This window comes from Coloeus monedula (assembly GCF_965178545.1).
Source record: "Coloeus monedula genome assembly, chromosome: W".
NCBI lineage: Eukaryota > Metazoa > Chordata > Aves > Passeriformes > Corvidae > Coloeus > Coloeus monedula.
In genome coordinates, this window is record NC_138821.1 from 14,359,378 (window position 1) to 14,385,971 (window position 26,594).

Consider the following 26,594-nt stretch of genomic DNA (forward strand, 5'->3'; position numbering starts at 1 on the left):
GTCCCTTTTGCCCTCCTACCCCCAACCCTTTCCTATCCCCGCCCCCAGACATGATGTCATCGGGTTCCTCCCACACGTCGGGTACCGCCCCCTGCGTCGGGAATCCCCGCCCATCCTGTGACCACTCCTCCCGGTCCTCCAACCCCGCCCCCTGTGGAGGACTTCCTGGTTCCCACGCCCCCTCTTCCGGTTCCCATGGGGTAGAAACCGGAACCAACGCCATCTTGAAATCTGGTCCGGCAGTCCCCTCAGCCCCCTCCTACCCCTTCGCCGCTCTTGTAACATATGATCGAACTGGCAATAATCCCACATGGAAACCTTTTGATTCTGCAGGGCTGAAAGAGTTTGGCAAAGCCCAGAAAGAATCTGGGAGGGAAAGTCAGTATTTTAAGAACGGGGAAAAATTTAATAGAAACTGCACCCGCTGCTGGTGCAACAGCATCTCAGGGTGATAGTAATGCTAATTGGGTCTGTTACAGGTGTGGGAAACAAGGGCACTTGGCCCAAAACTGCAGAGCTCCAGCTCCAATTAATCAGGGTTCCCGAGCGGTCTCCCCAGGGCAAATGTCATCTCCTGACGCCGATGGGATGCAGCCAAAACCTGACAGAACCGTGTGGATTGGCAGGGCCACGCAGGGGAATGAATCAAGAAACTGCCACCAGGAAAATGGTCACCACGACCACTGCAACTCAAATGGACTCGGTGACACCCCAGAGAATCGTCGTGAGTTGCGAGAATCTGAGAGACTGTATATTGTTTGTGTTAAAAGATGTACATTCACCAGCTGATGTTTGTGTTACACCAGAAATTGTTCAAGTGGGTCCACAAGGGGTTCTTTACTGTCAATATTCACTGTGTTAATCCTCCCTATTTTCTTGCTGCTAACCAAGTTGTAGCCCAAGCTATTCTCATGCCCAGTAGTCCGCCACAGGACTACAACCCCTCTGTCTTCTGGGCTGAGGTAGTTGGGAATGACAAACCCATGCTTAACTGCAAACTGTCTTGCCAAGGCTCCGACATCAGCCTGGCAGGATGGATGGACATGGGAGCAGACGTGACAGTCATTTCTTCCCACGATTGCCCGTCACACTGGGAGCTGCAGCTGGCAGAAGGAATTGTGACGGGTGTGGGGGGATCTATATCTGTCCAGAGAAGCAAGACAGTCGCCCAAATTGAGGGTCCAGATGGACAGATAGCATCAGTCTGTCCTTTTGTAATTGACTCTGGATTTACATTGTGGGGAAGAGATCTCATGTCCCAGTGGGGGGCTCGAGTCAAAATTCCATCTCAACCCCAAAATTTTTAGTAAAGGCCACTGTGGAGAGCCCCTTCCAGAAATTAAATTGGATTTCTGGCAAGCATATCTGGATGGATCAGTGGCCGTTGAAAAATGACAAATTAAAGGCGCTCACCGCACTTGTGGAGGAGCAATTGGGAACGGGTAATCTGGAACCATGTAACAGCCCTTGGAACTCCCCGTAATTTGTAATCAAAAAGCTGGGGAAAGACAAGTGGCGCCTCCTACAGGACTTGTGGAAAAAAATGCAGTCATTGAGGACATGTGCACCCTGCAACCCGGAATGCCTTCACCCTCCATGCTCCCCAGGCAGTGGAAGGTAGCAGTCATTGATATTAAAGACTGTTTCTTCCAGATCCCTCTCCACCCAGACGATGCACCCTGGTTTGCCTTCTCGGTCCCTTCCATCAACTGAAAGGCTCCCATGCAGCGCTACCAGTGGTGAGTTCTGCCGCAAGGCATGAAAAACTCACCCACCATCTGCCAGTGGTATGTAGCTCGCATTCTGTCCCCCATCAGAAAGTTAGCAGTAAAGGCAATAGTGCTCCACTATATGGATGATGTTTTAGTGTGTGCTCCTAACCAATCCTATTTGGACTGGATATTGGGGAAGGTAATCGAGGCCTTAGAGGAAAATGGATTTGAGATCCAGGCTGAAAAGGTCTAGAAAACCTCTCCATTTAAATACCTTGGACTGAAAATCCATGAACAGACTGTGGCTCCCCAACAAGTCAAAATTAATGATAACCCTAAGACCTTGCAGGAACTCCACCAGCTCTGTGGGTCCATTAATTGGGTGAGGCCACTCCTAGGTCTGACGACAGAAGATCTCGCTCCTCTGTTCAACCTCATGTGAGGGAAAGATGACCTCACATCACCCAGGCATCTAACAGAGGAGGCGAGACAGTCCATCTGTAAGGTACAGGAAGCACTGTTGTCCCGGCAGGCACACCGCTGCGCCCCAGGTCTGCCTTTTCAATTTATTGTGTTAGGGGAAATGCCATACCTTCACGGGCTGATATTTCAATGGGACGAATTGCAGAGTGGTCCCCTGTTAATCATCAAGTGGGTTTTCCTCTCGCACCAGCCATCCAAAAGTATCACAACGCCACAGGAGCTCATGATTCAGCTGGTGATGAAAGCTAGATCCCACCTTGGCACCATTGCAGGGTGTGACTTTACATGCATCTACTCACCATTGTCAACCGATTCACTTGATAAACTCCTTCAAAACAATGAGCACCTCCAATATGCCCTAGACATCTACACGGGCCAAATTTCTATACACCATCCCAAACACAGACTGTTTACTTCAGTCTTCAAACTGATTCCAAAAGAAATTCAAAGCAGAAAACCATTAAATGCCTTGACAATCTTTTCAGAGGGCTCCGGTCATTCCCGCAAGTCTGTCATCACTTGGAGGGATTCTCGCACTCAGAAGTGGGAGTCTGATGTGCAGGTAGTTGAAGGATCCCCACAAGTGGAAGAACTTGCAGCCGTGGTCAGAACATTTGAGCGGTTCAGTGAACCATTTTATTTGATAACTGATTCAGCCTATGTAGCAGGTGTAGTTTCCAGGGCAGAGAGAGCCTTGCTAAAGGAGGTTGCAAACTCAAAAATTCATAACTTGCTTTCAAAATTGATTGAACTGATCTCCCACCAAAAGCAACCATTCTATGTCATGCATGTGAGATCACACACTGACCTGCCAGGATTTATTGCTGAAGGGAACAGGACAGCAGATGCCCTAGCTATGCCCATCGAGTTAGCGAATCTGCCTAAGATTCCAGCAAGCCCAGCTGAGCCATGCAATGTTCCATCAAAATGCTCCAGCTCTCATTTGAATGTTCCACCTCACTAGAGACCAGGCAAAAGTCTTTGTGGCAACATGCCCCAACTGCCAAAAACATCAGCTTCCATCATTAGGTCAAGGGGTTAACCCCCGAGGCCTAGGCAGTTGTGAGGTATGGCAAACAGATGTCACCCACTTCCCCCAATTTGGCCCACCAGAAATATATTCATGTTTCTGTGGATACCTTTTCTGGCGCAACCTTTGCCTCAGCCCACCGTGGGGAGAGGGCCAAAGATGTCATCAACCACCTAGTACAGGCCTTTGCTGTGTTGGGGACACCAAATAAAATAAAAACTGACAATGGCCCAGCATACACCTCTGCAGAGATGAAAACATTCATGACTTAGTGGGGTATGGATCACATCACTGGCATCCCTCACTCACCCACAGGCCAAGCCATTGTGGAAAGAAAGCATCAAACACTAAAAAGACTGTTGGAACAACAAAAAGGCAGCAATGAGATCGCTGCTCCCATCATAAGACTTTCCAAAGCGTTGTTCACTTTGAACTTTTTAAACTGTTCCTATGAGGAACCTGATCCTCCCATCATGAGACACTTCACAAACTCTGCCAAACATAAACTGACTGAGAGACCTGAGGTCCTAATAAAAGACCCTGACACTTTACAAATATGTGGCCCATACCACTTAGTCACCCAGGGTAGAGGCTACGGGTGTGTTTCCACCCCAGATGGTCCAAGATGGATCCCTGGGAAGTGGATCAAACCTTTTTTGAGACCACCTGCGGATGCCAAGCAAAGGAAAGAAGCTGCCACAGCCTGGAAAAGAAGAAAAACCAAGCTACCTGGAAAAAAGACTCCTCCTCCAGGCCTGAAAAACAAACCCTCCACTTCCCAGTCTCCTTAAAATGTGTCTCCCTTCCCAAAATGACCCCTCATTTTGTTTTGAAAGAGGGGGAGTCTAAGGGACCCATTGTTATTTAAGTTAATTGTATTTGTTTTAATTTTATTTGTGTTACACTGCCTTTAAAGTTGCCACCCTTGACTGAGTGATGGCCTCCTACCTGCTGCTGTCCCACCTGCTGCTACAGCTCCTCCTGTGCACCGGGAGCTCCAGCAGCTGGATTCCTTCCATTATCAAGGTCATTGTTTGGGTTTTATTTATAGTGTTGTTAATTTTATTACCCCTTCCCATTTTTAAGTGTTTGGTTTTGAAATCTCTTAAGCCTTCTCCCTCATTTCAAGGTAATAAAGAAGGGGGAGATGTTGCAGTGACCCAGCCCACTGCGGGGCTGGGGCTGCGTGATGCCAATCAATCCCAGCCCATCCCCTGGATCGAGTTTCCTGAATAGGCAGACTCAGAGGATCGGTTGAGGGGTGGCTCAGAAGCCTAAGCCGCATATCCCCTGGGCGGTGCCCGGGTACATGCCACCTCCCCTGGTTCGGGAAAATTCTTGGTTACTTGGTTGTTCACTGGTTCTCTGTTATAATTCCCACCTCTCGGTTTCCCCCAGTGGTTCTTGTTAAATTGTGTCCTCCCCCTGGCTTGTAACTAATTGGTTGTTTTCCCCTTTCGCCGCAGTTTTCAAATTGCCTATAAAACTGAGGACAAGCCTCAGGGAAGCTTCCCATTGCATTCCATCCCTTCCGAGCTTGTTTGGGTTGCGAAAATTCTAACATTAAACCTGTTAGAAGCCAGACCAGAACAGCCTCTCCCTTTGTCTCCCAGCTAACGTGAGCCGGTACTATCGGCTCCTGCCGTGTTCCCTCTGCTGAAAAGCCAGCCAGCGCGCACAGCAGCGCCTATCCTGATGCCGAAGTCGCTTCAGCGACACACAAAAGAACGCAGTTGGACTTTCTGACCTGGGGCATGCCAGAGCTCGTGCTACGGGCACAAGTTAATGCATGGTATAGAATGTCTATTGTTTATGTAGTCAGTTTGGAGAAAGTGGGCAGAGAGAGTCTTCACATTCCTGGAGTATCTTATCAGAGAAAAAGAAGACCCAAAACCAGAGAGAAGAATTAATGGAGGGAGCAGAGACGGAATGGAGCCAAAGAGGAAGATAAGGCTGATGGGATGATACTCAGAAACCCCAAAGAATTCATGAATTATGCATGATGGTGATGAATATGCAATAAGGGATGTACTTTTAAAGACCATCTTTTGGATGTAAAAGTGTGCCTTTGGATCTCTGCCAAAGCACCTGGCTGTAATGCTCTTTTTGCTGTTGTCTTCTAATTGTCCCTTTTATTAAATTTTAAAATTTTACTAAGAGTGAACCTCATTTTTCACATCTTGAATAAGGCACCAACAATTGTGCAGTTTTAATTGGGGCCAGAGAAGAGTGAGGTGAGAACATGTGAGAGGAACAACTATGCGGACGCCAAGGTCAGTGAAGAAGGAGGGGGAAGAGGTGCTCCAGGTACCAGAGCTGACATTCATTGCAGCCCATGGAGGTCACGAGGGAGCAGAGATCCACCTGCAGCCTTTTGAGGAGACCCATGCATTCGGAGGTTGTCATGGGTTAGCAAGCATAGTCCCAGAAGTGATTTTCTTGCAAAGAGGTGCTTACAGCTTCCTCTGTGACTTGACAAAACCTATCAGCTGGCTAGTTTGAATATGGACAATTTTTTAATCCACTTAGAATTTTGACCGCCTCTGTGGTCCACATTTAAGAATGGACAAACCCCGGGAAGCGCTCTCTCTTGCTTCTGGCCAGAGGACTGGTAACTGGGCTGGGCCCGTACAGGTCCCTGCGGCCCTGCCGGGCCCTGCCAGGACCTGCTTGGGTTGGGCCAGACTGGGCCACAGCCATCCTGGAGCCGTGCTGCCCTGTTCCACCCGCGGCCCCCCCACTTCCCTGCTACATGCAGACAGAGCAGTCCCCCCTCTCCAGTGCAGCCGAAGATGAAGATTCAGCTGAAGCCGCCTGCTGCCTGGCAAAGATCATGTGACCAACAGCAATAAGCGAAATTCCAGCTGCACGACCCGGGTGAGATTAACCCTTTTAGTGCTGTGAAGAGCTGAAAACCTGAGGGAGGAGAAAGAGGAGATGCTTAAAGCTGAAATTCTGTTGTAAAGCTATGATATATCAGAGTATCCCGTTGTAATTTCATGAAAGCATGGGAGGTGGAGCGTTCAACTTGTGAGCAAAAGCACCTGTGCTGGAATGAGCAAAAGCAGCTGTGCTGGAATAAGCAAATGCCAAAGCAGCTGTAATTTGATGAGAAGTTTGAACAGGGAGAGATGGAAGCAATGAGGACTCTTGCTCCAAATTGGAAGGAGAAGACCTCAGTTCCTAGAGATTCTCCCAGAAATAGTCCTAAAGATGAAAATGATGAGGACCCAGGGAAGGGGGAGGGCCTCTATTCTCAGAGATGAAAATACTCCTAGAAATGGGTGAAGAGAACTTTTGTTTCTGAATGGCTCAACCTTAAAATTGTACCCCAATAATTCAAGAGTGGACCCTCGAAAGCAGTCGTGGGAAAAGCTGCAAGTCATGGGAGGGGGCTCTCACATGCAAGCAGAGAACCAACCCGGGTGGCTGTCTCGTTGTCATAATGTCTCCATAGCATGAGCAAGAGAGACTCCTCTTCCTAAACGGACTGAACAAGGTTATTATGGAAGTAGTAAACAGACTGAACATCTCAAGGGTTGTCTTTTTACAGTGGGAGAAGGGAGAAAGGTGGGGGGAGGAGAAGTGTTCTGAAGGTGTGGTATGATTTTTTTTTTCCCCTTCTTTTAGGTCTATTAATAAACTTCTATATATTCTTTCAAGTTTGGTGCCTGCTTTGCTTTTCTCCTAATCCTTATCTCACAGAAGGTAAACAGTAATGAGTATTTTGGACCAAACCACTACACTAAATTGGTGTTTCCGCCCAGTTACAAACTGAACCCGCTACAGAGGTGGATGTCTGAGAGGAGGCTGTGTCTAGATACAGTATGCTGCTAGCAAGAATTTCTCTTGCTTCTTTCCAGTCCCGTGAGAATTTTTTCTCTCTCACGGAAGATATTAGTAGAAGTCTATAAACTATGAACACCTGTGGCCTTGCAAACTTTTGTTTATAGTACAGTAGGAAAATATTTTGACAATGGATGTTTTAGGATTTTAGCCAATCACCCCAAGGGGTGGCTGATCCTTTGACCAATTAGACTATGAAGAAAAAAGTCTATAAAATAGTTTGTAAAATAATTAAATAAATCAATCTTGCTGCACAATTCCTGCCTGCTGGATCTCTCTTCTCCCACTGTGGGACACCGTGATATTTGGTGAACCCCAACGTGTCCTGCATGCTGCGAGCCAAGCCGCATTTTTCTACAGGTACGCTGTTGTTCCCATCCCCCCCCCCCCCCCCCCCCCCGGACCGGGATGTCTGATGGGACTGAAAGAATAGCGAACAGCAGCTTAAAAACCGAGGCTGTTTGATCAGTCTGGAGAGGTGTTTTCAGTTTAATGGAAACCTCAATTTCTGAGAACTCACTCTGTGAGTTATTAGACTGGGCTGCCCTACATGGCATCTCCCCAAACAGAGACACCTCCCTGTATTTTGGGCTGTGGCAAGAACTCGGCTCTGCACTCCTGCGTGAGTTCCTGTCTGGGGATCCCCCAGTGCTAGAATTACTACGCACATGGCAGGGTTTGTTTAATCCGCTGATAGACTTTAACTGTGGCAGCAGAGCTGGCTCGCCTGTCTGAGTGGCGTGTGACGGAGAGATACCTGAAGGAGACCCCACAGACCTGACTCTAGGGGCGTGTGGTGGCCGGTCCGAAAACCCCCCCCGGCTCCACAGGCGGCGAATGCCCCGGAGCCTGTACTGGGTCGTAATGCGCTGCTGCAGGGCCCCATGCCCCCGAGGACCCCAGGCCAGCAGAGCAACTGGCTGTAGAGGGATTCCTTGTGGAACAGGGGAATATGATACCCCTGGAAAAACTGGACAACCCAGGGTTGCTGAGGAAAAACCCCTGAAGGGGCCCCTGGCTGCAGGCAAGCCTGGAAAACACCTGGCTGCAGGCAGCTCTGAAAGTCCTTGGCAAAGTTATACACTGGTCGTCTCCCCTGCGGATTAGAGGACGTCTAGAGGGACTGGGCGTGAATCTTTGCAAAAGCACATATAAGCTTGTATAGGTAAACAATAAAGTGGAGAACGATGTTCAAATTGTATCGGTGCATGGGTTGTTACTCTGGCTAGCTCTTCAGTACTCGGGACCCACCCCCTCAAAACCTGGCGCCCAAAGAGGGACTCTAGTGATTTTTCGTTTAAATGCGGTTTGTTTTCGCTTAAATGTGGCAAGACTCCGAATCATCGCAAGGACTGTGAGGGGCCTGGAGAGCTAGAGCCGGAGTATCCCAGCAAAAAAGTTTAGTGGAGCCAGAGACCGGAGCTCGTGCGGCCGAGCAGACCCCAGCAGGTAAGAAGCTATGGAATACCAGGCTGCCATTCGTCTCCTAGTCAGTATCCTCTCGAAGAGAGGTGAGACTGTAAAAGATAGAGATCTCTATGCCCTAATTATGTGGGCCCGAGAACAAGGGTTTTTGAAATGCACTTTGCTTTTTTTCTCGACCGAAGAGTGGTGGGAAGTTGGCAACAGACTGTGGCTGTCCACAATTGAGGGTGGAAAGGAAGGTAAAGAAGCTAAAGCTCTCGGATTAACATGGAGAGCTGTGACTAATACCCTTGCAGAAATGAAAGCAGAGAGGAAGGTGGCTGTTGTAGCCATGGAAGCACTGGGGGGTGGCGGCCCCGGAAGGGAGCAGCGGCCGGAGGCCAGGGTGGAGTCCAGGGTTGCATGATTCTTCAGGCTGGCTGCGGGTCGACTGATGAAGGGAACAGCAGCACCCGTACGCTCGCTGCGGGAGCTGCTGGACACGACGGAGAAGGAAGTTACCCCTCAGAAGTCTGAGGAAGAAATGGCCGCAAAGGCGGAAGTACAGGCTCCCGACTCTGGGGGCAGGGTGCAGATGAGCAGAGGAGAAACAAGCGGTCCTAGCTCACGGCTGAAAATGGCAGCGCGCCACTCCGCTCTGCCTGACAGCAGATCATTGTCCAAGTGTGAAGCAGCCTCCATGACTTTGTCGCCCGCAGAGACAGAGCCAGCCAGGGCTGCCGGGGGTCAGCCCCAAGAGGAGGAGAAGTGCCGAGAGATGATGCATGAATTAATGAAGAAGCTTGCTGAATTGTCTATGCGTCAGGACGCGCTGGAGTCTAAGGCTTGCGAAACCACACCATCAGCACCGTGGCCTCCCGCGGACCCGCTGGTCAAGACATCCACCAGAACTCCTAAGTTCCCGTCGGGAGAACCGGGCACAGTGCCTACGGCCCCTCCCTTCCCGCAAGAGGAGGTGCAGCCATCGCCTCCATCAGCCCCCACAGCGAGGACTGACCCATTGCAAAGGGGATGGAATGGAGTTGTCCGTAACGCAATTATTGAAGGAGATTGGCAAGCCGTAGATGCCCCAGCCTGCCCTGTACTGATACAAGGGGACACTGCAAAGTGGGAACCCCATGACTGGAAGATCTTGCAGCAAGCAAAGCAAACAGTCACCATGCATGGCTTGCGGTCTGAAGCTACACGGAGCATCCTGCAGTTTATCTTTACAGCAGATGTCCTGTGTCCTAATGATTGCATCAGCATCGCACAGTTGTTGTTAACCCCTTCACAGTTCCTGCTCTGGGAGCGCGCGTGGAAGTGGCTAGCACAAGAAGAAGCTAGCAAACACCAAGGTGATACGCAAGACCCACTGTATGCAATCCAAGCCAACATGCTAACTGGGAGCAGGGATTTTGGAGCGACGGTGACACAGCTGACCATGCCCGTAGTCATTCATCAGTTGTCACAGACTCTTGCCCATAGAGCGTTGTTGTCAGTACCCAAAAAGAAGAAGTCTCCTCCGTATGCAGCAGTCCGACGGGCTGTCGGAACCATATGGTCAGTTCATTGACCGTCTGTCAGCAGCCTTGAAGGATGCAACTGAGCTCTCTGAAGAGTTCCAAGAGCAAATGTTCCAGACCCTTGCCTTTGAAAATGATGAAAGGGAGACTAAGACAATTCTTGCCACACTGCCCTAGGGAGCAGGAGTAGATAAGATGCTCGTGCTTGCTAGCCGTGCGGAGCAGTCGTCTCAAACAGCTGCATTTACGGCAATGCTGCAGAATGTCCTGCAAAAACAGGGACAAGTCATTGCCGCAGCACTGACGGGAGGGGTGCAAAGAAGAAAGGGGGCGAAGGCCGCTGGCCCACCTCGTGGTCCCCAGACGGGTGGAGTAGCCTGTTTCCGATGAGGTGAAGAGGGGCACATGAGGCGCAGTTGCTGGAAAATGGTGTTGTGCCACAACTGCAATTCCGGCACCCATGCCACCATAGCATGCCACCGTGCCGGGAATGGCCAGCGCAGTGCGGTGGGGCCATGCGCCAGGACACAAGTGAGCACCCCAAAGAGCCACGAGTCAAGTGCAACCCCAGTGGTTTCCTTCAGCAGAACCAGCCAGCCACCCGAGGGGGCCTCACAGTGGATGTGGCAGCCTCAATAGAAGTCACACTGATGAACCACCAGGTCACCCTGATCCCAACCACAGCCAAGGGCCCCCTGTCATCAGACGGCCCTCGTCTGTGTGGCCTACTCGTTGGGAGGTCATCAACTAGCCGGCAGGGAGTAGTGGTGCTCCCTGGAGTCATCAACGCCGACTACACCGACGAAATTAAGATCATGGCCTACGCGATGCAACCACCCGTGACTATCCCACAGGGCAGTTGCATTGCTCAAATCGTCCCCATTCCCCTAATGACCAACGGGGGAACCAGCAAGAGCAGTGTCCGCGGAGACCATGCTTTTGGTTCCTCTGGGTTCAACATGTTTTGGACATTGAACCTGGCCCAGAGACCTCAGCGGCAAGTGATCCTGCGAAGAGGGGCAGAAGCCATCAACGTACAGCTGCTTTCGACACAGGGGCCGACGTTACCATAATTAACCAGGCGGTATGGCCTCCTAGTGGGGGACTGGAAAAACCAGCAGCCACACTGATAGGGGTGGGAGGAACACAAATCCCCCAAGTAAGTGCAACCCCAATTACCCTAGAATTTGAGGACAATCAAACCATTGTGTGTCGCCCCTATGTTATGAAGCTGCCTCAGACCCTGCAAGGCCTGATTGGACGTGACATCCTTGTGCAGCTAGGCCTTGTGCTCACCACAGACCAGCATTTATGCTGACAGCCACTGCCGATCAGCCGCCCATATGGGCTCTCACCTGGTTAACAGATGACCCTGTCTGGGTCGAGCTGTGGCCGGTAACAGATGAAAGGCTGAAGAGAGTAGAACAGCTTGTTGCAGAACAGCTAGCGGCAGGACACATCAAGCCTTCAGTCAGCCCATGGAACACTCCCATCTTTGTGATCCCAAAGAAGTCGGGAAAATGGCGCCTCCTTCACAACTTTCGACAAGTGAATGCGCACATGCAAACTATGGGGGCACTGCAACCTGGGCTGCCGGCTCCTATACTGATCCCAGTGGGATGACAAATCACTGTAATTGACTTAAAAGACTGCTTTTTTACAATCCCACTGCATCCAAAGGACACAGAATGTTTTGCCTTTACAGTGCCCACAAAGAATCGCAGTGAGCCTACTAAGCACTACGAGTGGGTTGTCCTGCCCCAGGGGATGAAAAATTCCCCCAGGCTGTGTCAGCTATATGTTGACTGGGCGCTACGTCCGATTCGATGATGCTATGCAGAAGCACTCATCTACCATTACATGGATGATATCCTGATAGTTACTGGTAAAGAGTTCCCAGATAAAGAGATGCAATGGGTCAGAGAGCAACTGCATGAGACTGGATTAGAGATCGTCCCCAAGAAGATCCAGCGGACTGCACCATGGAAGTACCTGGGCTGGCTCATATCAGAATCACAAATTAGGCCCCAAAAGATCGATCGAAACACAGAAATCTCCACACTCCATGATGTGCAACAGCTGCTAGGAGATCTGCAATGGGTCTGCGGAGTCGCGGGAATCACTAATGCCGACCTCGCCCCCTTCCTGCCATGGCTGCACGGGACGAACGCTGCTGAACCTCGAGAATGCTCCCCGGACCAAGCAGCAGCCCTTGCCAAGGTCGCAGATAAGCTGCGGCATGCATGGGTGTCACACAGAGAAGAAGGCGTCCCACTTGCCATCCTCATCACCCTGATCAGCGCAGCAGGTTAACATGCCACCATCCACCAATGGCAAAAGAAAAAGGGGGAGGACATCCAGATTCTCGAATGGATCTTTCCGCCGACTCAGCCACGCTTCAGGCTGCAATCCAGGGTAGAGATGGTGGCGCTTTTAATCCATAAGAGTTGCGAACGAGTGGTGGAGTTGGACAGCAGGGAGGCAGAGGACATCAGTATACCGGTCTGGACAGGGGACTTGGAGTGGATGCTACGCCATGCGGAGGCACTGCAAGAAGCTCTGCTCGGATTCACTGGCTTGGTCCATAACAAGCGCCCACAGGGAAGGCTGGCACAGTTACTGGGGTGCTATGAGTGGCTGGACCGCCCCCTGAATGTAGAACGGCCAGTACTAGGGTGCACAGTGTTCACGGATGCGGGGAGGAAGACAAAGCGGGCCGCCTGTGCGTGAAAAGAGAACGACTGCTGGAAGACTCGTCATAGCAGGAGAACCGGCCGACAGCTTGCAAACACTCAAACTGCTCACCGTGATATGGGCCTTACAACAGTGGTCAAAGGAACCAGTGAATGTAGTCAGTGATTTCCTATATGTTGTTGGAGTAGCCCAATGGATCCATGATGCAGAAATCCGGCATACTAACAACGAACATTTGGGCAGACTGCTTATCAAATTGAAGCATACTCTGCAACAACGGACACACCCCTACTGTATTCTGCACATTCAGAGCCACCAGTGGACCATCGGGCTGGGAGAGGGCAATGCCCGTGCAGACGAGGCGGTGACCTGTGCCCCCATAATGCATCTCCTGCCCGTGAGCACTTTTGAGCAAGCCAGATGTAGCCATAATTTGTTCCACCAAAACGCAAAATCCCTGCAGAGACAGTTTAGGATCCCGCTGTTAGAAGTGAAAGGCATAGCGTGGGCTTGTCCCTGCTGTAGCCATCATGGCCCGCGGTTGGGTGTGGGAGTTAACCCCAAGGGTTTGAAAGCCCTCGAGCTCTGGCAAATGGATGTCACTCATGTCCCTGAGTTCGGCCGACAGCGCTATGTCCATGTAACAATTGACACTTTTTCACACTTCCTGTGGGCTACCGCTCAGACAGGAGAGAAGGCATTGCATGTGGAGAGGCATCTGCTCTCTTGCTTCGCAGTAATGGGGATACCCAAAAAGATCAAAACGGACAATGAGCCAGCATACACCAGTGGTTGCCTAGCCAGATTTATGTAGCAATGGGGGGTAGAACATATCACGGGAATCCCACACTCGCCCACCGGTCAGGCAGTGGTAGAGAGAGCCCATCGTACACTAAAAGAATATCTGGGCGGACAGAAAGGGGAAGAGATGGAACCAAGCAAACGGCTAAGCAAAGTGCTCTTTACATTGAACTTCCTCTCTGGCCGGGGATAGGGAGGAGCCTCCAGTGGCAATCCATCATCAGACGGTTTGTAGGGGAATCGAGCAGGCCCTTCCAGGAATAAGTGTCTTGTACCGTAACCCTCGAATGGGGTTGTGGGAAGGTCCCAGCCCAGTGCTATTTTGTCGGGGTCCCTTCCCCCCTGCCATGTAGTCCTGGGAGAGGGGCCCTGGGAGGGAGGCATGGGGTTTCCCTAGCCCCTGGTCAGCCTCTTTCCCCATTGGTTGTTTTGTGTTCCCCTGCGGGGGCGAGGACCCTTGTCTCCCGTGATTTCAGGAGTTCCTCGGCAGAGCCCTGGCCATGCAGCTGGAGAAATAAACATCTCTGAAACATCTATCAAGAATCGGTCCATATATATTTCTTTTCCACGGCCTCCTTGTTTGATACATCGTGTTACAGAATCCCCAATTTAACAAATGGTGGAGAATTGCTGGCAAGACACCGATCCCTAAGGACAGAAAATTCGTGAGTAAAAACCACTCTAGAGCTCTCTCTTCTCACCTTGGTTTGGATATTCTCTCTGGACTATGGAAGAATCGTGGGAAATGTGGCTCTCTGAACCACAGAAAGAAATGTATCTAGAAGTTAAAGGAATCCTTGAACAACAAAACAAGAAAGTATTTGTTCCGGGAGATCTAGAACATTTTTTTTACTGTCTTTTCAAAAATTTCTTTTATATTTCTCGATACTTACTTTTTGATATTGATCCTCCTGGAATTGGTACCTTGGATTTTTGGCCCGAGATATTGGGTGAAATAATAGCTCAATCAAAACATGGACTAGTGATAGAACTTCTCCGTGCATCTCCTGTAATCAGTGAAGCTCTTCAGGAGCATTTATATGGTCCCATTACCCCTAGAGCAGAGAATGGTAGTAATCCCGTGGCCGAGACCGCGCGGCAGCTATCCCAGGAGCGCGTGACTGCAGCCGTGCCAGCAGAGGTGCCTGTGCTGGATGCGCCTGACCCCCTAGGGAGTGCATGCCTTATCGCAGACCTCATCCCTGTCTCGGGGTCCCCGGCCGCTCGACCGCGAGTGAGGGAGTGACGCTGCAGGCACTGTGGGTGCCGTGGGCCACATGCAGCAGAGAGGTGGCCCCCACGAGCAGCCAGGAACCAGGGGTTGGCGTGGAAACCCGCTCCAAGCACACGGCTTGGAGAGCCCTGTAGAGCGAGAAGCGGCAGTTTCCATAGCGACACTAGAAGATGTGCAGCGCAGTGCTGTGCTGAAACGAGGCCGCTCTCAAAGCAGCTTAGAGTTGGCGGAGCAGAACTGCTCTCAGGGCGCGGGGCTGGTGGCGATGGCAACGCAGGGTCACGCAGAGCCCAGACATGCACCGGAGCTGTGCTGCTCGGAGGGCACGGAGCAGCCACAACGCAAGGGCCCGGCCAAGACATTGGAGTCGGCGAGGCGGCAACCATGCGGGACAAGAAGCCACGACAAACACGCAAGCACGTGATAGGAGAAGTTGTAGCAATGAAAATCACAGGAACTGTGAAATGGTACGATGTCAAAAACAACTATGGATTTATAACACGAGATGATACAGGGGAAGATTTATTCATCCATAGAACTGCCATTAAAAGGAATAACCCTAAAAATTACCTGCAAAGTGTAGGAGATGGGGAAGTTGTACAATTTGATATAGTACAAGGAAAGAAGGGTTTACAAGCAGCAAATGTTACTGGGCCTGGGGGTATTCCAGTCAAAGGCAGACGTTATGTACAAAATTATAAACAATATCCATCCCAGCAGCTTCCCTACCACAACCTACTTTCCCCTTTTATCCTATACCCAATATGAACCCTTTCCTAAGTTTACCCCATCCCCAGTTTATTCCTAACCTGTTTTTCACCCCATGGCTTCCCTATGCAATTCCCTTTCCCTACAACTCCTCTCCGATGCCAAAGGGGGGATGAAAAGGGGGAGGGAAGAAATTAAACCCTCTCCTGCCTCAGTTTCCCCACAAAGCATGCCTGGAGAGTCCTGTCTCCCTTCTGTCAGCCTTAAGATGTTCCAGAGAATCTGTTTGGACATTTAAAGACTCAGGAGGGTAGCTTGCATTCTTTTGAAACTGCCCTTGTTGTTTTCAAAGTTCTAAATCTCCTTTTGTTAAAAATAAACGGGTGAAATGTCGGGGTCTCCTCCCCCTGCCATGTAGCCCTTGGAGAGGGGCCCTGAGGGGACAGAGACGGGGTTTCCCTAGCCCCTGGTCAGCCTCGTTTGCCATTGGTTGTTTTGTGTTTCCCTGCGCGGGCAAGGACCCTCTGTCCCGGGATTGTGAGAGTTCCTCGGCAGAGCCCAGCCATGTGGGTAGAGAAATAAATATCTCTGAAACATCTATAAAGAATCAGTCCATATATATTTCTTTTCCAGGGGCCTCCTGGTTTGATACATCATGTTACAGAATCCCCACTGTAACACTATTTAATGGCCAAGGATATATGTGTGTTTCCTCCCCAGAGGGACGGCTGTGGGTGCACAGCAAGTGGTGCTGTGCTACGCATGCAGGACCCCGAAGCAAGAAGGTGCAGTCAGCATCGGCTGCTGAGGAAAGTAACGTCACTACTACAACAGCTGGAACTCTGGGACCCCCGTCCCGAGAAGCCTTGGGAGAGGCTGCAGACGTGGCTGAGTGAGGGGGCTGAGAACTTGCCAGGTCCACCACTCTCTGGAGTGGGGGAAATAGTGAGACCCTGTGGCGAATGTAATGGCTGCCCTGGGTGGTTGCTAGTGACTTGTGGTGGTTGTCGGCGGACCCTCTGGATACACAAGCTAACATTAGAAAGCGGGTGGTATACATGCCCGCCTTGTGCGGACCGTGATCGAAGGTGGAGCCAAGAAGGGGAGTTGCGTAAATTCTTGGGTATTGCACCAGACACAGAGGTAGAGTGGGGAGTTGTTTTTGACTGTCTTGAGACAAGGGTATTGGTGGACATCTTCGATCGGCTGTCCACCCATTTAGACCGAGTGAAGGCAGTACGGAGTGTGGCAGTGTTAGGGCGAGAGTGTAGCACACAGATTTGTGTCCCGCGGCAGCATGTGGTGGTGCCTGAGGGCTGGGAAGCTACAAAGCAGCGCTGGGCCCACAAACATTCTGAGAGGTTTGTTTCTCGTAAGCATCCTAACCAGGTCCCACACAATGTTAATAGCAATCCAAAAGAGACAAAACATGTGGGTCACCCTAGCTGATTTAACAGGGCAAGACTCTATGTATCTGAGCCTGGCCATGCCAGGGGACCCATTTCGCACCTGCTTAATTGGGGTCCCATATTTTAACCCGCAAGACTTCCTAAGGATGCTAGACAACAGCTCCCTGACAGGGAACGCCACAGGCAATGGCAATTGTTCAGGGCTGATCAGACTCAAGCCTGTGCAGCAGCGTGCCTGCTGGCAAGCTGCATTCTTGAAAAGCATCAATGTCACTATGGGAACACCAGAAGAGTTAGATCTACTGGGTTCCACAAACCAAACTGGGGATGGTTACATGACATTCAAGCCTCTCACTACCAGTCAATTCAATGTTAATAAGCGCCTTTGGGCCACTGTTGACCCTCTTGCAGACTGGTTTCTGAGAAACTACGAGTCCGAAGCAATTTACTACCAAATCAACCTCGTGGGTCAAGCCCTGAAACGCCTCCCAGGTGGTACATTCTTAATATGCGGGGACCGTGCGTGGAATGGGGTTCCCACCAGCCCACATGGGGGGACCGTGCTACTTAGGGAAACTCACCCTGTTCCATCCAAACCTGCATCAACTCTTAAATATCACCCACTGCACTGAAACCAGGGTGCGGCGTTCAGTCCATGAGCTCAAATGTGAAGGGACTGAAGAGCCCGTCTTTTGGAGTCGTAGTACAATTTGGCTAGCATCTATGTTTTTACCTGGTGCTTCAGCGGCTAGAGGGCACGCAACAATACACAAACTTGCTTGATGGGCGAGGAATGAACTAAACATAACTTTGCAGATGCTTGACAAGCTAAGCGCAGCTGTTATTAGTGTTAGACATGCAGTATTACAAAATAGGGCAGCCATTGATTTTCTACTATTAGCCCACGGCCACAGCTGTGAAGAGTTCCAGGGTATGTGCTGTATGAATCTTTCTGACCACTCTGTCTCAATTCACAAGCACCTCTCTGACCTCCAGAGGGGCCTGCACAACCTTCGGGAGACAGACGACCCTATTGGAGATTGGCTTAAGGGTCTGGGTATCACCAGATGGCTGCGTACCTTGGTAGTAGAAGGCTGCTGATTGCTATTTGTAGTTATATTAGGCTTAATAGTATTTGGGTGCATTTTTTCTTGCATTAAAGCGAGGCTGCGAAAGATCATCAACCAGGCCTGGGTTGCCCAAAAAGAAAACGGGGGATGTGTAGAGGGATTCCTTGTGGAACAGAGGCATATGATACCCCTGGAAAGATTGGACAACCCAGGGTTGATGAGGAAAAACCCCTGAACTGGCCCCTGGCTGCAGGCAAGCCTGGAAAACACCTGGCTGCAGGCAGCCCTGAAAGTCCTTGGCAAGGCAATACATTGGTCGGCTCCCCGGCTGATTAGAGGTCATCTAGAGGGACTGGGCATGAATCTTTGCAAAGTAGATATAAGCTTGTATAGGTAAACAGTAAAGGGGAGAACGATGCTCAAATCATATTGGTGCATGTGTCGTTACTCTGGCTAGCTCTTCAGCACGCAGGCCCCCCTCAAAATAAAGGTATGGTTTAAGGGATTATTCCTTTCAATCTCAAATTTTCTAAAGTCTGTGCAATTATGGTGATGTATTTTTTTACTCTTGCTTCCCCTTCCTCGTAAGTGGCAGTTTCCTGATGGGAGGTCAAAAAAGGCAATTTGAACATCATTTCATTGGGCGACACTCCTATGTCTAATCTGGGTTGTGTCCGGACCCTCAGTAATGCTAAAGGCAAACATTTTATCCATGACATCTGGGTTTTAATCATTAGTTTGGTTAAAGTCTTTTTCAGAGTTTGATTCATTCTCTCCACCTGGCCCAAACTGTGGGTGCCACCGGGTATGTAACTCCCATTCTATTCCTAGGGACTGAGTTATTTGCTGTAATACTTTTGATGTAAAGTGTGTTCCCCTGTCTGAGTCTATTTTGTTAACCGTTCCATACCAAGGAATGATTTGTTCCAAAAGGGTTTTTGATACTATGTTTGCCATGGCTCTAACAGCTGGAATCACGTCTACCCAATGAGTCAAGTGATCTACTATTATTATTAGAAACTTCCATCTCTGTACTTGAGGAAGTTCGGTAAAGTCCACTGGGATGCTTTGGAATGGTCGCATGGCTAACTCCTGACCTCCTGATGGTGTTTTTCTCATAACCTTTTAATTTACTTTTTGGCAAGTCTTACATCTCTCAGTTACTTGCTTTGCTAATCCAAAAATCCCAATGCACCCATAATTCCTTAAAAAGTGATCACACAAAGCCTGGGTACCCCAATGAGTCTTTTGGTGCATATCTTCTAATATTTTCCTAGACAGGGGCTTATTGAGTAGTTGTCTCCCATCAGGGAGTTTCCATTTTCCAGACTGATCCTTTTTTCTCCCTATCTTACTTAATTCTTTTTCTTCTGCTGCATTAAATTTTGGAATTTCCCATTCTCCCTGGCTTTGAGTAAAAATCAGCATAACTTTTTCACTCCCATTTTCTGCTGCATCTCTAGCTTCTTGGTCTGCCAAATTATTCCCTCTTATCTCTGGGGTCATCCCTTTTTTATGTCCTTTCACATGCACTACAGCTATATCCTCGGGCAATTTTAGTGCTTCTAAAACCTCTAAAATAAGTCTCTCATGAATCAGCCCTTTGCCTTTTGAATTCCACAACCCTCTTTCTTCCCAAATTTTTCCAAAAGTGTGCACTATTCCAAATGCATATTTTGAATCAGTATATATAGTTCCTTTTTGTAGTAGTTTGGCCCAAAATACTTATTACTGTTTATCTTCTGTGAAATAAGAATAAGGAAAAAAGCAAAGCAAGCACCAAACTTGAAAGAATATAAAGAAGTTTATTAACAGACCTAAAAGAAGAAGAAAAAACTCATACCACACCTTCAGAAAACTTCTCCTCTCCCCACCTTCCTCCCTTCTCCCACTGGCAATGTAAAAAGACAACCCTTAAGATGTTCAGTCTGTTTACCACTTCCATAATAACCTTGTTCAGTCCATTTAGGAAGAGGAGTCTCTCTTGCCCATTCTATGAAAACATTATCACAACGGGACAGCCGCCCGGGTTGGTTCTCTGCTCGCATGTGAGTCCCTTCCCCCCCGACTTGCAGCTTTTCCCACAACTGCTTTTGAGGGTCCACTCTTGAAGGTTTTTGGGGCACAATTTTAAGGTTGAGCCGTTCAGAAACAAAAGTTCTCTTCACCCATCTCTGGGAGCATTTCATCTCTAAGAACAGAGGTCCTTCTCCTTCCCTGGGAGCAAAGGGTCTTCCTCATGGTCATCTCTAGGACTATCTCTGGGAGCATCTCTAGGAACTGAGGTTTTCTCCTTTCCCATTTGGAGCAAAAGTCCTCATCTCTTCCATCTCTCCCTGTTCAAACTTCTCATCAAATTACAGCTGCTTCAGCATCTGCCTATCTCAGCGCAGGTGCTTTTGCTTAACACGTACAAGTTGAGCTCTCCACCCCCCATGCCTTCATGAAATTACAGCGGGTGCTCTGATATATCATAGCTTTACAACAGAATTTCAGCTTTAAGCATCTCCTCTTTCTCTTCCCTCAGGTGTTCAGCTCTTCATAGCACTAAAAGGGTTAATCTCACCTAGGCCTTGCAGCTGGAATGAAGCTTGTCGCTGTGGGTCACATGACCTCTGCCGGACAGTGGTACAGCTTTAGCTGAATCTTGGCAGCACTGGAGAGGGGGAGCCGCCTGTCTGCCCACAGCAGGGCTGTGGGGGGGGTTCCGCGGGTGGATCAGGGCCCATTGGCTCCAGGATGGCTGTGGCCCACCTGGCCTGGCCCAAGCAGGGCCTGGGCCGGGCCCTCTGGCCCCCTCATGGGGCCCTCAGCCACCTGTCCCAGCACTGGAAACAAGACAGAGAGGCTCTGCCTCGGAGTTTCCTATTCTTAAGTGTGGATCACAGAGGCGGTCACAACTTCAAGTGGCTTAAAGAATTATCCATATTCAAACTGGCCAGCTGATAGGTTCTGTCAGGTAACAGAGGAAGCTGTAAGCCCCCCTTTGCAAGAACATCACTTCCAGGACTATGCTTGCTAACCCATGGCACTTGTTTATATGCTAAATGCTCCAGTGCTCTTTTTAGAGCATATAATTCACATGATTGAGCAGACCAACTAGAAGGCAATTTCCCTTTTTCAATGGTTTGCATACTCTGCCCATCAACTAAAGCATATCCTGACATTCTTTTCCCTTCTATATATATAGATGAACCATCCACATATACTTTCTCCCCTTCTGGGAGGGCCCATTCTGCTAAATCTTCTCAGACTTTAGTTTGATATTGGATAACTTCTAAACAATTGTGTGTTAAATCACTTTTTGTTTCCCCATATAAAAATTGAGCAGGATTTAAACTCTTGTCTACCTTCAAGGTTAAATCTTCACTGTTTATTAAAATGGCTTCATATTTTAACATCCTTGAATCAGTTAACCATTTTTCAGCTTTTTGATTCAGCACATTTCAAACTTCATGAGCTGTGTATACAACTAGTTTACTTCCAAAAGTAAGTTTACGGCTCTCTTCCACTAGGATAGTGGTGGCTGCTATGGCTTGAATACATATTGGCCAATCACGGCTCACTGGATCCAATAATTTAGATAAATAAGCTATGGGGTTTTTTACCCCTCCCTAGTCTTGAACTAAATCCCCATGAGCTACTCCATCTTCCACATTCACATACAGGAAAAAGGGTTTTTCTACTGATGGTAAACTTAATACTGGTACTGAGGTCAATTTAAGCTTTAACTCCTCTAGTCGATTGTTATCTTCTTTGGTCCACTTTACCTTGTCTCCCTCTATCAATTTCTCATATAAGATTTTTACTGCTTGAGTATATCCTTCAATCCACAGCAGACAATAGCCTAGTAGACCAAGCAATTTTTTAACTTCCCTTTTTGAAGAGGGAGGGGAAGGGACAAGATCCCAGGGATCCTCTCAGGATTTCATTTCCGACTACCCTTGCTTATTAAATGACCAAGATATTTCACTTCTGATTCCAAAAATTGTAATTTCTTCTTTGACACCCTCAATTGTTTGCTCCCAAGAAAATTCAAAAGTGTTATGGTAGTGTCTCTAACCTCAATTTCAGTTTCTCCCGATATTAAAAGGTGTCTTGGGGTGACCTTATGATGTGTATCCCATATTGCTGCCTATGCCCAGAAATTAATTTTTGGGCCTTTCTATGCCTTTAAACTGAGCCTGAGAGGGGGAAGAAAAAAACCTGAGCAAAAACTTTCTCAAAGCAGTTTGCAGCTTGTTCAAGGACACAAAAAGATAGCAGGTTTTTTTTTCCCAGCTGGGGCAGGGGAGCGAGGAAGCACCTGGCTTGTGGCTTTTCCAGTCAGCTTTTGGCCAGTTTTTTCCAGTTTTCTTGTTCTCCGGAGAGAGACTGAGAGCTGAACTTTTCCTTCTCTGGAATTTCAGATTTTGTCCCATTTTCTACTGGACTGCTTGATTGTTGTAACATCAGAGCACATCGGGAGGACTTTCCACCAGGCACAGAGGGCCTGGCCCTGGGCCAAGCCCCAGCTCCGAGGAGACCAAAGGGAGGACTCGAACACTTTCCCAGGTTTTTCCTCTACAGCGATAGATTTTACCATTTAACATTATTTTCCTTTCCCATGTGTTTGTTAAATAAATAGTTTTATCTTCTTCACTTTCCTTCGAGGAAAATTTATTTTTTCCCGAACGTGGTGGGGGGAGGGGTGGTTGTGCCTTCTCTCAGAGGATATATTTCTAAATTTGGCCAAACCAGAACAAAAGGTCATCTACATACTGAGAAATTCTTATCCTAGGGGATTTAGGGAAGGTCTGCAGTATTTCCTCTAAGGCTTGTGCAAATAAATTCGGAGACTCTGTGAACCCCTGTGGTAATTTTGTCCATCTTAATTGTTGTTTCTGTCCAGTGTCTGGATCTTCCCATTCAAAAGCAAAAATATCTCAACTATCCTCTGCTAATGGACAAGCCCAAAATGCATCTTTCAGATCCACAACACTAAACCACTGATGCTGAGGTGGGACTTTACTTAAAAAGGTATAGGGATTAGGTACCACTGGGTATCGAGTCCTAGTTCTTTTGTTAACTTCCCTTAAGTCCTGGACTAATCTATGTCCTGTCTGGCTTCTTTACTGGGAGAATAGGGGTATTATGAGGAGACATACAAGGTTCTAATGTCCCATCCTTTATCAATTCTTCGATTACTGGCTTTAAGCCTTCTCTTCCTTCTAATGATATGGGGTACTGACACACTCGTATAGGACATTCTTCCTTTTCAATTGTTATTTTTATGGGGTCAATATTCAATCCACCCCTATTCCCCTCTCCAGCCCAGACTCCTTTGTTAATTCTTTCCTCATCCTCTTGATGGAGCTGTAGCACTTTGGCTGTAATTTTTCCTTCTTCAGGTATAACCCCTATTCCTAGTTGTATCTGCATGTCTCTCCTTAATAAGTTACAACCTGCTCCAGGGACTAATAAAACATCTCCCACCCCTATTCTAGTTTCCCCTTCGATTACTACGTTTTTGATTACAGGAGCATTAAAGCCTTCTCCCTTTGCTCCCATTACTTTTATTGTGTCATTACTTACATTACACCCCTTTGGAATAGTAAACACACAAGTTCTTTCTGCCCCAGTATCAACTATAAATTCTAATGTCTCCTCCTGGGGGCCTACTTTTAACATTATCAAGGGCTCTAAATGATATTTATCCCCCAAGAGGTAGAGCCCGTGACACCCCTAGTCCTGTACTCTGTCCTGTTGTACTTCTTTAAACACCTCCAGATCTCTATTCTGCTTTGGGCATTCCCTCTTAAAATGGCCCTCCCTTCCACAATAAAAGCAGGCACTGTTTGAAACATCCTGGCTATAATTCGGGTTGCGGTCTCTTACTCCCATTAGCAGTCTGCTCCTCCCTCTTCCCCTGTTACTTGAGGCATTGACCCCTAGAGGGGGTCATAGGTTTAAATGTGTTAACCCCTGGCATTGTAGCCACCATGATTTTTGCTTTGCTTTTTGCTTTTTCTTCATCCCTCCTCACATAAACTTTTTGTGCTTCTCATAACAGTTCATCTAATCTTCTATCTTGCCAATCATCTAGTTTTTCAAGCTTTTTCTTAATATCTGGCCAAGTACGTGCAACAAAGTTAACTTTCAATAATGCTTAGCCTGCTGGACTGGTAGGATCTATTCTGGAATATTGCTGTATATTTTTGCGAAGTCTTTCCACCCATTCAGTTGGAGATTCTTCCTTTCCCTGCTGACTGTTAAAAGCTTTACTTACATTCTGCCCTTGAGGAGCAGCTTCTTTTATCCCCCTAACCGGTAAGTTATGATAATCACTCATATTCTGCCTGCCTTCCTGCCTCAGCATTGTGGTTCCAGTTGGGAGAGGTAATGGGCATCTTTTGATCGCCTGGTGGCCCCTGTTGATTCTCCCTCTCCCAGATTCTCATTCCAGCTGTCTTGATCATTTCTCTCTCTTCTTGTGAAAATACAGTATGCATTATAGACTGCATTTCTTCCCATGTATAAATATTGGATCTGTCCTGGGTTGCAGTGTATTCTATTACCATCCTCATGAGGTGTTGAAATCAGGTGGGGCAGTGTTTCCTTGCCTCCTCACCCCAGACTATCTTGCTGTTAATGGCCCATCATTGTCCTGCCACATGACTCATAGATAACTCCCTCTGGACTGTCTTCTGTTAATGAGCCTAATCAACCCTTGGCCTCATGACTCATTACCCCATTATGAGATGCTCCACCCAGAGGGAGGAACCAAGCATCCCATCGTGGATATAAGCTGAGGCTAAACACCAGAGACAACGCCTTTCCACTGGATTTCCAGAGGACAGGAGCTACACAGCCACCACTGGACCTTCTGAGGAAGAGCAGACCCTTTTTTCTACAGGATCACCACTTCAGAGGACTGCAGCCACCATTCTACCAGACTGCTACCACCACCCTGCCTAACAGGGACTCAGGTTGTATCTTGACTCTGTCAGTTTGAACCAGTGTTTTCTTTTAGTTTTTCTTCTTTTCTTTTCTTTAATTTCCCTATTAAATTGTTATTCTGACTTGGTGCCTCCCACTGGTTTGTTTTCAAACTAGTACAGGGTCCCAAAAATGGATCAAATTGTTCCGAGACCTGTAGGATCTTCTAACAAACTCTTAATTTCCTTTTTAAAATTTCTAACTTCTGTGGAAGTTAAAGGGGCATTCACAGACCTTATTCCCCCTTGGGCCGCTCCCATTGGTACCTCCCTGAGGGGAAATATGTTAGTCTTTTTTTCCCCTCCTCTTCTATTGTGTTTTTCCTTTTATTGGCCTTTGTGCTACCTCTTGTGTTCTGAGAAGGTCCCTCGTGCTGGACGAGGGGCAGTGGGTACTTCATAAGGCGGGGGGGTAATACCTCTAACGGTTCCCACCTCTTTTCCTCTTTATTTTCTTTCTTTTTTATTTCAGCTACTTTAAAGGTTCTTACTTCCATAGGCCAGATTTCTCCTTTCCAGCATGAAGCGTATTCACTGTCTTCTGGGTTAACAGGTTCTTTAGCATTTACATAAATATTTAGACCTTGACAAATCCACCCTTCAAATGACCCATATTTTTGCCAATATAAATGATCCAATATAATTTCCTCCTTTATCCATTCAATCATGCAATATTGAATCATCTTAACTTTGTCTTTCCCTTTTTTGCATTAATTATATTCCCAATTAGCAATTTTGACTCCCAGTGGACTATCTGGAGGAATTTTGATCAATATAGCTTTGTTTATGTCCTCCTTGGGACTTGACTTACTAGTCTTTTGTCCCATGGTATTTTGGGGGGGTTCTCTCAATTCCACACACTTCAACTGGGGCTCAACCTCTGGGCCTTCAACCCTCAGCTACTCCCTTTCCTGGGGCCTCCAGCCCCTCCTGCTGTATTCCTCCTGCCAATCTATTTTGTCTCTTCACCTTCTATGCACTTTTTTTCTGCACCTTCCACTCACTTTCCTTGCACCTTTTACACACCTCTGGGGAACCACTCCCCTGTTGGTGTATGAATGCGAAACTCATAAGCTGAGAGCAGAATGAATCTATTTATTGCAGAGTTAGGAGAGTACTTAGTGTGAGAATCTCTGTTCAGTCCTTCGCACGCAACCCGGTTGCAGGCCTGTAATAAGTCCATCAGCCTGACAGTTTGTTAGTTTCCTCAAGGTTTGCAGGCTTTGAAGAAACAGGATGCCTTTACTGTTCTCAGATAGTGTGTTATCTTACTTTCTTCCATGCTTCCCAGGAATTTTCTGCAGTGTCAGGCTTGTTTCTTTCTCACATCTCCCTCTTTTTTTCTTTTTTCAATGAGGTCATAGATAAAGCTAATGTAACCATGACTTGTTTTTGCGTGCTTTTAACAGTTCTGATTATGTTAAAAAGGACAAGACAGAAGATTAAAAAGAATATTATTGCCAGACAGCTCAGTCCAATGAAAACCCAAACTCATACATTTATCCAAGTAAACCAATTCTTCGGATTCAGCCATGAAAGATCATTTTTCAGATCTATCAACACCTTTTGTTCCTCCAGAGTTTGCAAAGTTCTGAGTTGATCTTTAAATTGAGCGTGAAGTGACTATATATTCTGTTGTAAGGATTTATCAAAGGCCCCTTGGAGGTGGTTTTTAACTGTCTCCCAGTCTTGTTCAGTTT